We start from the raw sequence: 14070 nt of genomic DNA on the forward strand, positions 1-14070 counted from the left end.
TTTCTAGGGTACATTGTGTCCGGTTCCGGACTAGAGATGGATCCTGAGAAACTACAAGCAATCCAAAATTGGCCGATACCCTTAACCCTCAAAGGGGTCCAGAGGTTCTTGGGGTTCGCCAACTATTACCGAAAGTTTATACGAGACTTTTCCACCATTGTGGCGCCTATTACTGCTTTCACTAAGAAGGGTGCTAACCCGTCCAAGTGGTCTGAAGAAGCCATGCAAGCATTTCATCTTTTAAAACAAAGGTTCATCTCTGCGCCTGTTCTGAAACAGCCTGACATCGACTCTCCTTTCATCTTAGAGGTGGATGCCTCCTCCGTTGGAGTAGGAGCGGTGTTATCTCAGAGGGCTAAAGATGGCCATTTACACCCTTGCAGTTTCTTCTCCCGGAAGTTCTCCCCAGCTGAGCGCAACTATGCCATTGGCGACCAGGAGTTGCTAGCCATCAAGCTCGCTCTAGAAGAGTGGAGGTATCTGTTGGAGGGAGCTTCTCATTCAATCACCATACTTACAGACCACAAGAACCTTTTATATCTGAAAGGCGCACAATGTCTCAACCCTCGTCAGGCCAGATGGGCACTTTTCTTTTCCAGGTTCGACTTTAAACTCCAGTTCTGTCCGGGCTCTCAGAATCGCAAGGCCGATGCCCTTTCCCGCTCATGGGAGCAAGAAAATGAGTCAGAGTCTTCAGACAAGCATCCTATTATAAATCCGTTGGCATTCTCCACGGTAGGGATGGACTCTACGCCCCCATCAGGGAAAAGTTTTGTGAAACCGATGCTAAGGAAGAAGCTCATGTATTGGGCCCATGCTTCCCGTTTTGCTGGACATACAGGTATCCAAAAAACCCTGGAGTTTATCTCTAGGTCCTATTGGTGGCCAACTCTGAAAAAGGACGTCTTGGAGTTTATTGCATCTTGCCCAAAGTGTGCTCAACATAAGGTATCCCGCCAGTCGCCTGCGGGGCAACTGGTTCCACTATCTGTTCCCCGTCGACCTTGGACCCATTTGTCGATGGATTTTATTACAGATTTACCCATGTGCAACAAGTTCAATACCATCTGGGTGGTAGTTGACCGGTTCACCAAGATGGCACACTTCATTCCTCTCACCGGTCTTCCGTCAGCTTCCAAGTAGGCTCAAGTATTCATACAAGAGATCTTCTGACTCCACGGTCTTCCTGAAGAAATTATCTCAGATCGAGGAGTTCAATTCACAGCCAAATTCTGGCGAAGTTTATGTCAAGTCCTTCAAGTCAAGCTAAAGTTTTCCACGGCTTACCATCCTCAGACCAATGGTCAAACCGAGAGGGTGAATCAGGACTTGGAGGCCTTCCTCCGCATCTATGTGTCCTCCTCTCAAGATGACTGGGTTCAATTACTTCCCTGGGCCGAGTTCTGTCATAACAACCAGTATCATTCTTCATCTGCTTCAACACCATTCTTCACTAACTTTGGATTCCACCCTAAAGTCCCTGAGTTCCAACCGCTTCCAGCAACTTCTGTTCCCGCAGTGGATATCACCTTGCATCAGTTTGCCAATATCTGGAAGAGCGTACGATCAGCTCTGCTCAAGGCATCGTTCAGGTACAAGAAGTTTGCGGATAAGAAGCGTCGAGCAGTTCCTGCTCTCAAGGTGGGTGATCGGGTATGGTTATCCACGAAGAATTTGAGGTTAAGAGTTCCCAGTATGAAGTTTGCACCTCGCTATATCGGTCCTTTCAAGATTGAACAAGTCATCAATCCTGTTGCTTACAGACTTCAGTTGCCTCCCTTCTTAAAAATACCCAGGACATTCCATGTTTCCCTGTTGAAACCGCTGATCTTGAATCGGTTTCATTCCTCACTTCCTCCAACTCCGAAAGTCCAAACTCAACGAGGCGTTGAGTATGAAGTGGCCAAGATCCTGGACTCACGTCACCGTTACGGTCAACTACAGTATCTTATTGACTGGAAGGGTTACGGCCCTGAGGAACGTTCATGGACCAATGCTTCTGATGTCCATGCTCCTGCCTTGGTCCGGAGATTCCATTCCAAGTTTCCTCAAAAGCCAAAGAAGTGTCCTGGGGCCACTCCTAAAGGGGGGGGTGCTGTCACGATCCGGGTATCTGGACGCCATTTCTTACCCATCAGATGCCTCCTAAGGCTGGCTCAGCGCTCCAGGACCGGATCCCATCTGTTATCCTAATGTTCACATTCCTGCATCCTCTCCTGTCTCTCTGAGACGCTGTCACAGTAACGCCTTATTACATCTGGCATGGCGTCTCCCGCGGCCTCCGCCGCCGTCCCTGAGCTTCTGCATGCAGAGTGTCAGAGTGGCGATTACGTCAGCCGCGGCCTCCGCTGTGTCCGCGTGGTTGGATGTGCACTTGTCAGCCTGGCGTCTCCTGTCTCCAGTGGCCGGCGCCGCCATTACTGTTTTCATTACCACATGGATTACAAACCAAACTTCCCTCCAAGTGTCTGCATGGGCGCAGCCATCTTGGATTCTGTCAGCTGATCATTTCCTCCAATCTGTTGTCAGTATTGTTAATCTGCATAATTGCCTAGCCAATCCCTTCCTTGCTGCAGGTATAAATACACTGTTCCTGAGCAAGGAAGGCGTCAGTGCTTTGGTTGTCAAACCTAGTTCCTGTTTGTCTCTCTCCTGTGATTGTCTTCCAGGTTCCAGCTCCTGTCTCAAGACTTCCACCAGAGAGACCCGCACCAGCATTCCACCTGCGGTGTAGCCTGACTCTCCAATCCATTGTGGATTCATCTGTTTCCAGCTACAACATTACCTGCTTCCAGCCCAGCTTCCAGCAGAGTACAGCTTCTCTTAAAGGGCCGGTGTCCTTTCTACACTTTACCACTCTCCACCGGTATTATTATTTCTCCGCTCTCAAGTTCTATATTTCAGTTCATATTTCATCGCTCCCAAGTTCATTTATTATTTAACTGGTTCCACCCAGTATCCACTCCGTGCTAACAACAGTCTGGTTCCAGCCAGTATCCACAGCAGCCGTTTTATCTTCAGCAACCCAGCTTTTCCTGGAACACCAGCTGGTACAATCCTGGGTTATCTCCATTGCTACAGTCGGGCCTGGTAAGGACTTTCCATCTAGAAGATTATAAGAACTATCTCACACTACCAGTGCCCTGTGGCTCCTGCCATCCTGTAGTACCCAGGAACTGTATTTATTCTTTGCTGACTTTTACGTTTTCTTTTACTGCTGCTGTGTTGCGGAGTTGTCATAATAAACATCATTGACTTTTATCCAAGTTGTCGTGGTCACGCCTTTGGGCAGTTATTATTCATGTTACTTACATGTCCAGGGGTCTGATACAACCTCCCAGGTTCCGGTACATCTCAGCCCCTACAACTGAGGCTGCCTCCCGTCAGCTCAGGCCCTCAGTTGTGACAGATGGTAGTTGAAGACGTGGCTGGAGACAAGGACTGTGGACTGTGGTTTGGAGGATGAGGCTGAAGATAACAATCTGCAGGTTGTGGTCGGTGGTACAAAGACGTGGCTGGCGAAGTAGATCTGTGGAGTGTGGCTTGAAAGACGAGGTAGAAGACCCGGGGCTGACTGTGCCCAAAGGGTCTTACTGGACCGGGTTTTCCAGGAGCGCTTCCACAGGCAGTAGCAGGTTAGGAACGGCAGGACTGCAGCAGCAACAGAGAACCGACCAAGCAGGAGCAGGAGTAATCAGAATACGACAAGGATCCTGGGAGCACAGGCTAAAGCACCTACAACAGGTTTGTAACTTAAAGCACAGGCGTCCCTGTCCTAAACCAGCCCCCTTTTATAGGGAGAGCTTCCCCTGGATTGGCTGGAAGAAACAGGAAACAGGAACTATGCTTAAAACTTGGTCTCCAACATGGCGGCGCCCAGTGATGCAGACCTTTCTGCAAAGCCACATTGCTCACTGCCTCTGGTCTCCTAGCAACGGCTCAGCAAGAGCGACCCGCTGTAGCGGCGTCCCGCCGCCACGAGCAGACCCCCTCACCGCCGCCACTGCTGCCCACGGACCCGGCGCAGCAGCCCACCTCCGCCGCTGCCCGCACACCGCCAGAGAAGCCAGCCCCGCGGCCCCAGCTTACCGGTAAGAATCCGGACGCTGACAGTACCCCCCCCCCCCCCCTTTGCGGGTGGACTCCGGACACCTATATGGTTTAGTTGGGAACTTGGCATGAAATGTCCGAAGAAGTCTTGGAGCATGGACATCCTCTGCTTCTACCCAAGATCTCTCCTCTGGTCCATATCCCTTCCAATCAACAAGGTACTGGAGGCGACCATAACGTCTGCAAGAATCGAGGATCTTGCGAATCTCAAATTCGTCTCCTTGTGCTGATTGAATCTTGGGTGATTTAGGCAAAGCAGCTCTGAATCGATTAAGTACCAAAGGTTTTAAGAGAGAAATATGAAATGCATTAGGGATTCTTCACTGCGGAGATAATTTCACTGTATAAGCCACAGGATTCAAAACTTTTTCGATTGGGTAGGGCCCAATAAATCTGGGTGCAATCTTTTTTGTAGGAACCTTTAATCTTAGGTTACGTGTAGAAACCCAAACCCGATCTCCTACCTTAAGGCTTGGTACAGCTTTTCGCTTCAGATCTGCATAGGTCTTATACCTCTTGGATGTCTTGAGCAAGGCCTTGTGAATTTGTTTCCAGTTTTCAGTAAATTGTCGAAGTGTTGATTCTGCGGCAGGAACATCGAGCGTAGGCAGAAGTTGGAAGTCAGGAACTCTCGGATGGTAACCATAATTAATGAAGAATGGGGAAGATTTTGTGGCAGAGTGATAGAGATTGTTATGGGCAAACTCTGCGAACGGGAGGAAGTCCAGCCAGTCGTCCTGTGAGGAAGACATCAATAAACGCAGAAAAGTCTCCAGATCCTTGTTCACTCTCTCTGTTTGACCATCCGTTTGGGGATGATATCCTGAGGAGCAGTTCAATTTCACACCAAGAGCAGAACATAGGGATCTCCAAAACTTGGCCACAAACTGAGGACCTCTATCAGACACGATCTCCTGCGGTAGACCATGAAGTCGAAAGATCTCTGCTATAAATAATGTTGCCAACTGGGATGCTGATGGAAGATTAGCCAGAGGAACGAAGTGTGCCATTTTAGAGAATCGGTCAACTATGACCCATACGGTGTTCCGTCCACCAGACGTAGGTAAATCAGTAATAAAGTCCATAGAAATATGCGTCCACAGTCTTAGTGGCACAGGTAACGGATGGAGTAACCTGGCTGGAGGACCTTTGGGACTCTTATGCTGGGCACATTTTGGACAGGCAGCCACGAATTCCTAAACATCAGTCCTGAGATGAGGCCACCAGTAGGAACGCTGAATGAATTTGAGTGTTTTAAGACCGCCTGCATGGCCCATGTAAGAAGTTTCTTGCGAAGATTTGGTGCAACAAAGATCTTTCCTGGAGGAGGAAGTGGAGAGGTATTAGTTGCTGAAAAAGAGGTGGATTCCAGGATGAATTGCTCTTTTGAACGGTCAGAGGGTTCTTCTGAACTTAGGGAGCGAGATAATGCATCTGCCTTTTTGTTGAGGGAACCTGGTCGGTAGCTAAGTTTAAAGTTAAAACGGGTAAAGAAGGGTGCCCATCTTGCTTGGCGTGGGTTCAGACATCGGGCTGACTGTAGATACAGGAGGTTCTTGTGAGTCGTGGTTACCGAGATTGGATGCTGAGCTCCCTCCAACAAATACCTCCACTCCTCAAAGGCCAACTTAATCGCCAATAATTCCTGTTCCCCAATAGCGTAATTCTGTTCAGCGGGGGAAAATCTTCGCGAGAAGAACGCACAAGGATGGACCTTCTTGTCCTCGAAGAGCTGGGATAATACTGATCCTACTCCTACAGTAGAGGCATCAACCTCCACCAAGAACGGGCGGCTGAGATCAGGTTGTCGAAGAACAGGAGCGGTCATGAAGGCCTTCTTTAAAGGCGAAAAAGCTTCCAAAGCCTCCAGAGACCACTTGGCAGGATCGGCTCCTTTCCTAGTTAATGCGGTTATGGGAGCTACGACAGAAGAATAATTTTGAATGAATCTTCGGTAGAAGTTAGCGAACCCCAGGAAACGTTGAACTCCTTTAAGGGTAGCTGGAAGTGCCCAATCCTGAATCGCCTGGACTTTAGTGGGGTCCATCTGTAACCTCTGCCCTGAAAGAATGTAACCGAGGGATGGAATCGTGGGTACTTCGAAGGTGCACTTCTCTAATTTACAGAATAATTGATTCCTTCGTAAACGGGTTAGCACTTCTCTGACTTGTTCCCGATGGGTCTTCAATCCCTAGAAAAAATGAGGATGTCATCCAGATAAACTACCAAGCAGTCATAAAGGAGGTCTCTGAAGATTTCGTTAACGAACTCTTGAAAGATGGCTGGGGCGTTACATAGGCCAAAAGGCATTACCAGGTATTCGTAATGGCTGTCGCGGGTATTAAATGCCGTCTTCCATTCGTCACCTGGGTGAATACGTATAAGATTGTATGCCCCCCGTAAGTCCAGCTTAGTAAATACAGTAGCTCCTTTAACACGGTCGAACAGTTCTGGAATCAGGGGTAACGGATATCTGTTCTTAATTGTTATGTCATTGAGACCTCTATAGTCAATACAGGGCCGCAAACCCCCATCCTTCTTTTTGACGAAGAAAAACCCCTCCCCGGCCGGAGATGTGGAAGACCTGATGAACCCTTTATCCAAGTTCTCCCGGATATACTCCGACATGGCCTGTGTCTCGGGAAGTGAGAGAGGGTAGATTCGACCTCGGGGAAGAATCTTACCAGGTACTAACTCAATGGGGCAATCCCAAGTACGATGCGGGGGCAAAGTGTCCGCCCCATGCTTACTGAAAACATCTTGAAAGGCTTGGTATTCCACAGGAAGGCTGGAAGGACTGGAAGAACAGAGAGGTCTTACTGAAGGTAAACAGTTCTGGAAGCAGTCTTGTCCTCAAGAGAGAACATCCATAGTTTGCCAGTCTATGTGAGGATTGTGTCTGATTAACCATGGAAACCCTAGGATCAGTTCATGAGAGGCTTTAGGAATTACAAGGAAAGAGATTTTTTCTGAATGAAGAACTCCGACCTTCATCTTGAGAGGAATAGTACGAAAGGATATAATACCCTCAGGGATATAACTTCCATCCACCACAGTAACAGAAATGGTACGATCCAAAGGAACCGTTTTTTTCCTGATCGCTTGACCAGAGCTGATGTAATGAAGCTTTCGGCGGCTCCGGAGTCGAGTAGTGCAGGGATGAGAAGAGAAGAAGAAGGGAGCTCCAATTGGGTTAACAAGACAGACTCTTTCTTGGTATGTAATTCTGAGAATTCTCCTAGCTTGACCTCTCCAGCACAAGCTAGGAGCGGGCGTTTCCCGGACGTAGATTGCAAGTTTTGACAAAGTGATCAGATGCACCACAATACAAGCAGAGGTTCCCTTGTCGCCGTCTCTGACGTTTTTCGTTAGAGAGGCAGGAGCGATTGATCTGCATGGGTTCTTCCGCAGTTGGTGATGGTGTTGATGGAAGAACAACTCTAGGCTTAGGGTGATCTGACCGCGACCTCTCCATACAGCGTTCTCTGTACCTCAGATCTAATTTATTGCATAAAGAAATTTATCCAACTTATCAGGTACGTCCTGAGTTGCAAGGCCATCTTTGATCTTTTCGGAGAGACCGCTCCAGAAAGCTGCAATGAGTGCCTCCTCATTCCAGTTCAGTTCTGAGGAGAGAGTACGAAACTGGATCACGTACTGACTGACCGTGCGCGTGCCCTGATGCAGGCGCAGGATCTCCAATGAGGCGGCAGAAGTCCTGCCCGGTTCGTCGAAGATTCTTCGAAAGGTGGCCACGAAGTCTGAATAGTTAGACAGGATGGGATTCATCCTCTACCACAAAGGTGAAGCCCATTCCAATGCTTGCCCGGTAAGTAAAGAAATTATATAAGCTACTTTGGTTCGTGCTGATGGGAAGTTGGCCGACTGTAGTTCGAACTGGATTTCGCACTGGTTAAGAAACCCGCAGCATTGTTTTGGATTCCCATCGAACTTACTGGGAGGTGGTAAATGCAACCGTGGAAGTGGTACTGGTACAGGAGGAAGCGGGACCGGAGGTGCTAATGTGGGAGCAGCTGTAGATACTTGAGGGGCCGTCATGGCAGCACAGAGAGAGTCGAGACGTTCGGACATATTCTGCATGAACTGCACAATTTGAGATTGTGTGGCCTCCTGCTTATTTAAGCGAGACCAGATATCTGCAGTTGAATCCCCTCCTGAGGCCTGATCACCCGTCGAATCCATTCGGCCAGTGCTTACTGTCACGTCTAGCAAAGTTTGAGGATCCGACAGCTGAGACTTGCCCGAGGAGGTAGATGGCTGTGGGTGAGCAAGATGAGGGGGTTGGATATAGTTCCTTCGCATGGGACACAGAACAATGAAGAACGTAGGCGGGGTTGAAAGTCAAAGAATAGTATTAATTATATACATGGCTGAGGTAGAGAACTGTGGCTGGAGCACGTTGGTTAAAGAACGTAGTTGCGGATAAAGCACTGCATGTTGTGGCTTGAAAGACAAGGTTGTGAATAATGAGCTGCGGCACTGTGGATGGTGGTTTAAAGATGTGGCTGGAGGTAGGAACTGTGGACTGTAATTTGAAAGACGAGACTGTAGATGATGAACTGTGGAACTGTGGATGGTAGTTGAAGACGTGGCTGGAGACAAGGACTGTGGACTGTGGTTTGGAGGATGAGGCTGAAGATAACAATCTGCAGGTTGTGGTCGGTGGTACAAAGACGTGGCTGGCGAAGTAGATCTGTGGAGTGTGGCTTGAAAGACGAGGCAGAAGACCCAGGGCCGACTGTACCCAAAGGGTCTTACTGGACCGGGTTTTCCAGGAGCGCTTCCACAGGCAGTAGCACGTTAGGAACGGCAGGACTGCAGCAGCAACAGAGAACCGACCAAGCAGGAGCAGGAGTAACCAGAATATGACAAGGATCCTGGGAGCACAGGCTAAAGCACCTACAACAGGGTTGTAACTTGAAGCACAGGCGTCCCTGTCCTAAACCAGCCCCCTTTTATAGGGAGAGCCTCCCCTGGATTGGCTGGAAGAAAAAGGAAACAGGAACTATGCTTAATACTTGGTCTCCAACATGGCGGCGCCCAGTGATGCAGACCTTTCTGCAAAGCCACATTGCTCACTGCCTCTGGTCTCCTAGCAATGGCTCAGCAAGAGTGACTCGCTGTAGCGGCGTCCCGCCGCCACAAGCGGACCCCCTCACCGCCGCCACTGCTGCCCACGGACCCGGCGCAGCAGCCCACCTCCGCCGCTGCCCGCACACCGCCAGAGAAGCCAGCCCCGCGGCCCCAGCGTGCCGGTAAGACTCCGGACGCTGACAGTACCCCCCCCCCCCCCCCCTTTGCGGGTGGATTCCGGACACCTATATGGTTTAGTTGGGAACTTGGCATGAAATGTCCGAAGAAGTCTTGGAGCATGGACATCCTCTGCTTCTACCCAAGATCTCTCCTCTGGTCCATATCCCTTCCAATCAACATGTTACTGGAGGCGACCATAACGTCTGCGAGAATCGAGGATCTTGCGAATCTCAAATTTGTCTCCTTGTGCTGATTGAATCTTGGGTGATTTAGGCAAAGCAGCTCTGAATCGATTAAGTACCAAAGGTTTTAAGAGAGAAATATGAAATGCATTAGGGATTCTTAACTGCGGAGATAATTTCACTTTATAAGCCACAGGATTCAAAACTTTTTCGATTGGGTAGGGCCCAATAAATCTGGGAGCAAACTTTTTTGTAGGAACCTTTAATCTTAGGTTACGTGTAGAAACCCAAACCCGATCTCCTACCTTAAGGCTTGGTACAGCTTTTCGCTTCAGATCTGCATAGGTCTTATACCTCTTGGATGTCTTGAGCAAGGCCTTGTGAATTTGTTTCCAGTTTTCAGTAAATTGTCGAAGTGTTGACTCTGCGGCAGGAACATCGAGCGTAGGCAGAAGTTGGAAGTCAGGAACTCTCGGATGGTAACCATAATTAATGAAGAATGGGGAAGATTTTGTGGCAGAGTGATAGAGATTGTTATGGGCAAACTCTGCGAACGGGAGGAAGTCCAGCCAGTGAGGATTGTGTCTGATTAACCATGGAAACCCTAGGATCAGTTCATGAGAGGCTTTAGGAATTAGAAGGAAAGAGATTTTTTTTCTGAATGAAGAACTCCGACCTTCATCTTGAGAGGAATAGTACGAAAGGATATAATACCCTCAGGGATATAACTTCCATCCACCGCAGTAACAGAAATGGTACGATCCAAAGGAACCGTTTGTATTCCAGATCGCTTGACCATAGCTAATGTAATGAAGCTTTCGGCGGCTCCGGAGTCGAGTAGTGCAGGGATGAGAAGAGAAGAAGAAGGGAGCTCCAATTGGGTTAACAAGACAGACTCTTTCTTGGTATGTAATTCTGAGAATTCTCCTAGCTTGACCTCTCCAGCACAAGCTAGGAGCTGGCGTTTCCCGGACGTAGATTGCAAGTTTTGACAAAGTGATCAGATGCACCACAATACAAGCAGAGGTTCCATTGTCGCCGTCTCTGACGTTCTTCGTTGGAGAGGCGGGAGTGATTGATCTGCATGGGTTCTTCCGCAGTTGGTTATGGTGTTGATGGAAGAACAACTCTAGGCTTAGGGCGATCTGACCGCGACCTCTCCATACAGCGTTCTCTGTACCTCAGGTCTAATTTATTGCATAAAGAAATTTATCCAACTTATCAGGTACGTCCTGAGTTGCGAGGTCATCTTTGATCTTTTCGGAGAGACAGCTCCAGAAAGCTGCAATGAGTGCCTCCTCACTCCAGTTCGGTTCTGAGGAGAGAGTACGAAACTGGATCACGTACTGACTGACCGTGCGCGTGCCCTAATGCAGGCGCAGGATCTCCAATGAGGCGGCAGAAGTCCTGCCCGGTTCATCGAAGATTCTTCTAAAGGTGGCCACGAAGTCTGAATAGTTAGACAGGATGGGATTCATCCTCTCCCACAAAGGTGAAGCCCATTTCCAATGCTTGCCCGGTAAGTAAAGAAATTATATAAGCTACTTTGGTTCGTGCTGATGGGAAGTTGGCCGACTGTAGTTCGAACTGGATTTCGCACTGGTTAAGAAACCCGCGGCATTGTTTTGGATTCCCATCGAACTTACCGGGAGGTGGTAAATGCAACCGTGGAAGTGGTACTGGTACAGGAGGAAGCGGGACCGGAGGTGCTAATGTGGGAGCAGCTGTAGATACTTGAAGGGCCGTCATGGCAGCACAGAGAGAGTCGAGACGTTCAGACATATTCTGCATGAACTGCACAATTTGAGATTGTGTGGCCTCCTGCTTATTTAAGCGAGACCAGATATCTGCAGTTGAATCCCCTCCTGAGGCCTGATCACCCGTCGAATCCATTCGGCCAGTGCTTACTGTCACGTCTAGCAATGTTTGAGGATCCGGCAGCTGACACTTGCCCGAGGAGGTAGATGGCTGTGGGTGAGCAAGATGAGGGGGTTGGATATAGTTCCTTCGCATGGGACACAGAACAATGAAGAACGTAGGCGGGGTTGAAAGTCAAAGAATAGTATTTATTATATACATGGCTGAAGTAGAGAACTGTGGCTGGGGCACGTTGGTTAAAGAACGTAGTTGTGGATAAAGCACTGCAGGTTGTGGCTTGAAAGACAAGGTTGTGAATAATGAGCTGCGGCACTGTGGATGGTGGTTTAAAAGATGTGGCTGGAGGTAGGAACTGTGGACTGTGATTTGAAAGACGAGACTGTAGATGATGAACTGTGGAACTGTGGATGGTAGTTGAAGACGTGGCTGGAGACAAGGACTGTGGACTGCGGTTTGGAGGATGAGGCTGAAGATAACCATTCTTCACCAACTATCGGTTTCACCCAAAAGTTCCAGAGTTCCAACCACTTCCAATAACATCAGTGCCTGCAGCAGATATCACGCTTCGGCAGTTTTTAGATAACTGGAAGAAGGTCCGAGTAGCTCTTCTGAAAGTGTCCTCCAGGTACAAGAGGTTTGCGGATAAGAAGCGTAGGGCAATTCCTGTTCTTAAAGTTGGTGATCGTGTCTGGTTGTCTACAAAAAATGTAAGAGTGAGGGTCCCAAGCATGAAGTTTGCGCCCCGCTATATCGGACCTTTTCTGATTGAACAAGTTATTAATCCAGTGGCTTACAAATTTCAGCTACCTCCATTTCTGAAAGTTCCTAAGACATTCCATGTTTCTCTCCTCAAGCCAGTAATTCTGCATCGCTTCCACTCAGCGCTTCCCTCTACTCCTAAAGTCCAGACTCAACGTGGTGTTGAGTATGAGGTTGCTAAAATCTTAGATTCACGCCTCAGATATGGTCATCTTCAATATCTGATTGATTGGAAGGGCTGCGGTCCTGAAGAACGTTCCTGGACGAATGTATCAGATGTCCAAGCTCCTAGATTGGTCCGAGATTTCCATGACAGATTTCCTCGGAAACCTAAGAAGTGTCCTGGGGTCACTCCTAAAGGGGGTGGGCGGGGGGTGCTGTCACGATCCGGGTGTCTGGTCGCTATTTTTTACCAGTTAGGTGTCTCCTGAGATTGGCTCAGCGTGCCAGGCCTGGGTCATAACTATGTCTTGTTTTACACTTCATTTTTATGTTATCTGTAGTGCCGGCTCAGCGGCCTTCTTAGTGATTTCATTTAGCTGGGTATGGCGCTTCTCAGCCTGTCGCTGCCGTCACCGCCGCCCCCGCGATCTTGCCGCATGGAGTCTAAGTGAGGCGTCCTCTGTGAGCCGCGCCCGCCGCTGTCATCTCTGTGGCCTCTGTGCGTGTGAGCGTGGAGTCCTCTGTTGCCGCGGCCTCCACTGCCATTGTTGTTTGGCACATAGTTCTTTCCCCTTCAAAGCCCGGTCATGCGCGCAGCCATGTTGGAAACTCACATGTCATTCTTCCTACCAATCTGCAGCGCTGCTGGTGCCTGTGTCAAGCTGTCAGCCAATGTCTGTTCACCAGTGGGTATAAATATCCTGTCTCAACACCCAGGAAGTTGTCAGTGCTTCAATTGTCTTCCAGTCTACTGCTTCATTAGAGACTCTCCTGTGTCATACTCTGCAGTTCAGCCTGACTCTCCTGTGTCCATGCACTGCGGTGCAGTCTGCTTCTCCTGTGTCATACTCTGCAGTTCAGCCTGACTCCCCTGTGTCCATGCTCTGCGGTGCAGTCTGCTTCTCCTGTGATAACTCCCTGCAGTGCAGCCAGCCTCTTCAGTGTTAACTCTCTGTGGTGCAGTCTGCCTCTCCTGTGATAACTCTCTGTGGTGCAGTCTGCCTTCCCTGTGATAACTCTCTGCAGTGTAGCCTGCCTCTCCTATTGCACCTTGTGTCGGCAGAGCATAATGTTTGGCTAACAGTAGCTATTCTCCAGCGGAACTCTGTTCACATGGTTCTCAGTGTCCCACATTATAGCTAAGAGCTATTCCTACGATCTCTAGCATCATTCCTACATTTCTTCAACGTTCTCAAGCATCACTAAAGACCCACAATTACTCTTTCAAGTTCTGGTCTCAAACCAGTTGAAGTCCAGAGACTCTCTTCACGTTTATTGTTCTGTTGTACCTTTGATGACTTTTTTATTATTTAATAAAACCCTTAAAGTCAACCTCAGTTGTCGTGGTCACGCCTTCGGGCATTGATGCTACAGCTTCTGCACATGTCTAGGAGTCCCATCATACCTCCTAAGTTCCAGTATCCATCAGCCCCTACAACTGAGGCTTCCTGCTACCAACACCAGCCCTCAGTTGTGACAATTGTCTAGTGTGTAGCCTGCTTTACCATCAATTGCGACATGTTTCCAATAGTATCGATAAAAAGTCTAGGAGGCAACCAATAAAGTCTCCTACTTAATTAGCAGTAACCCCAGGTAAATTTGAAGATCTACAGATTAAAATATAATGCTCACTTATCCTTTGTAAAGAAGGTCTCCTCGATCTCCCCTCTTACTAACTCTGTATTTAAGTTTTTTTTAAATGTTG

The sequence above is a fragment of the Pseudophryne corroboree genome, chromosome 2, assembly GCF_028390025.1.
Source record: "Pseudophryne corroboree isolate aPseCor3 chromosome 2, aPseCor3.hap2, whole genome shotgun sequence".
NCBI lineage: Eukaryota > Metazoa > Chordata > Amphibia > Anura > Myobatrachidae > Pseudophryne > Pseudophryne corroboree.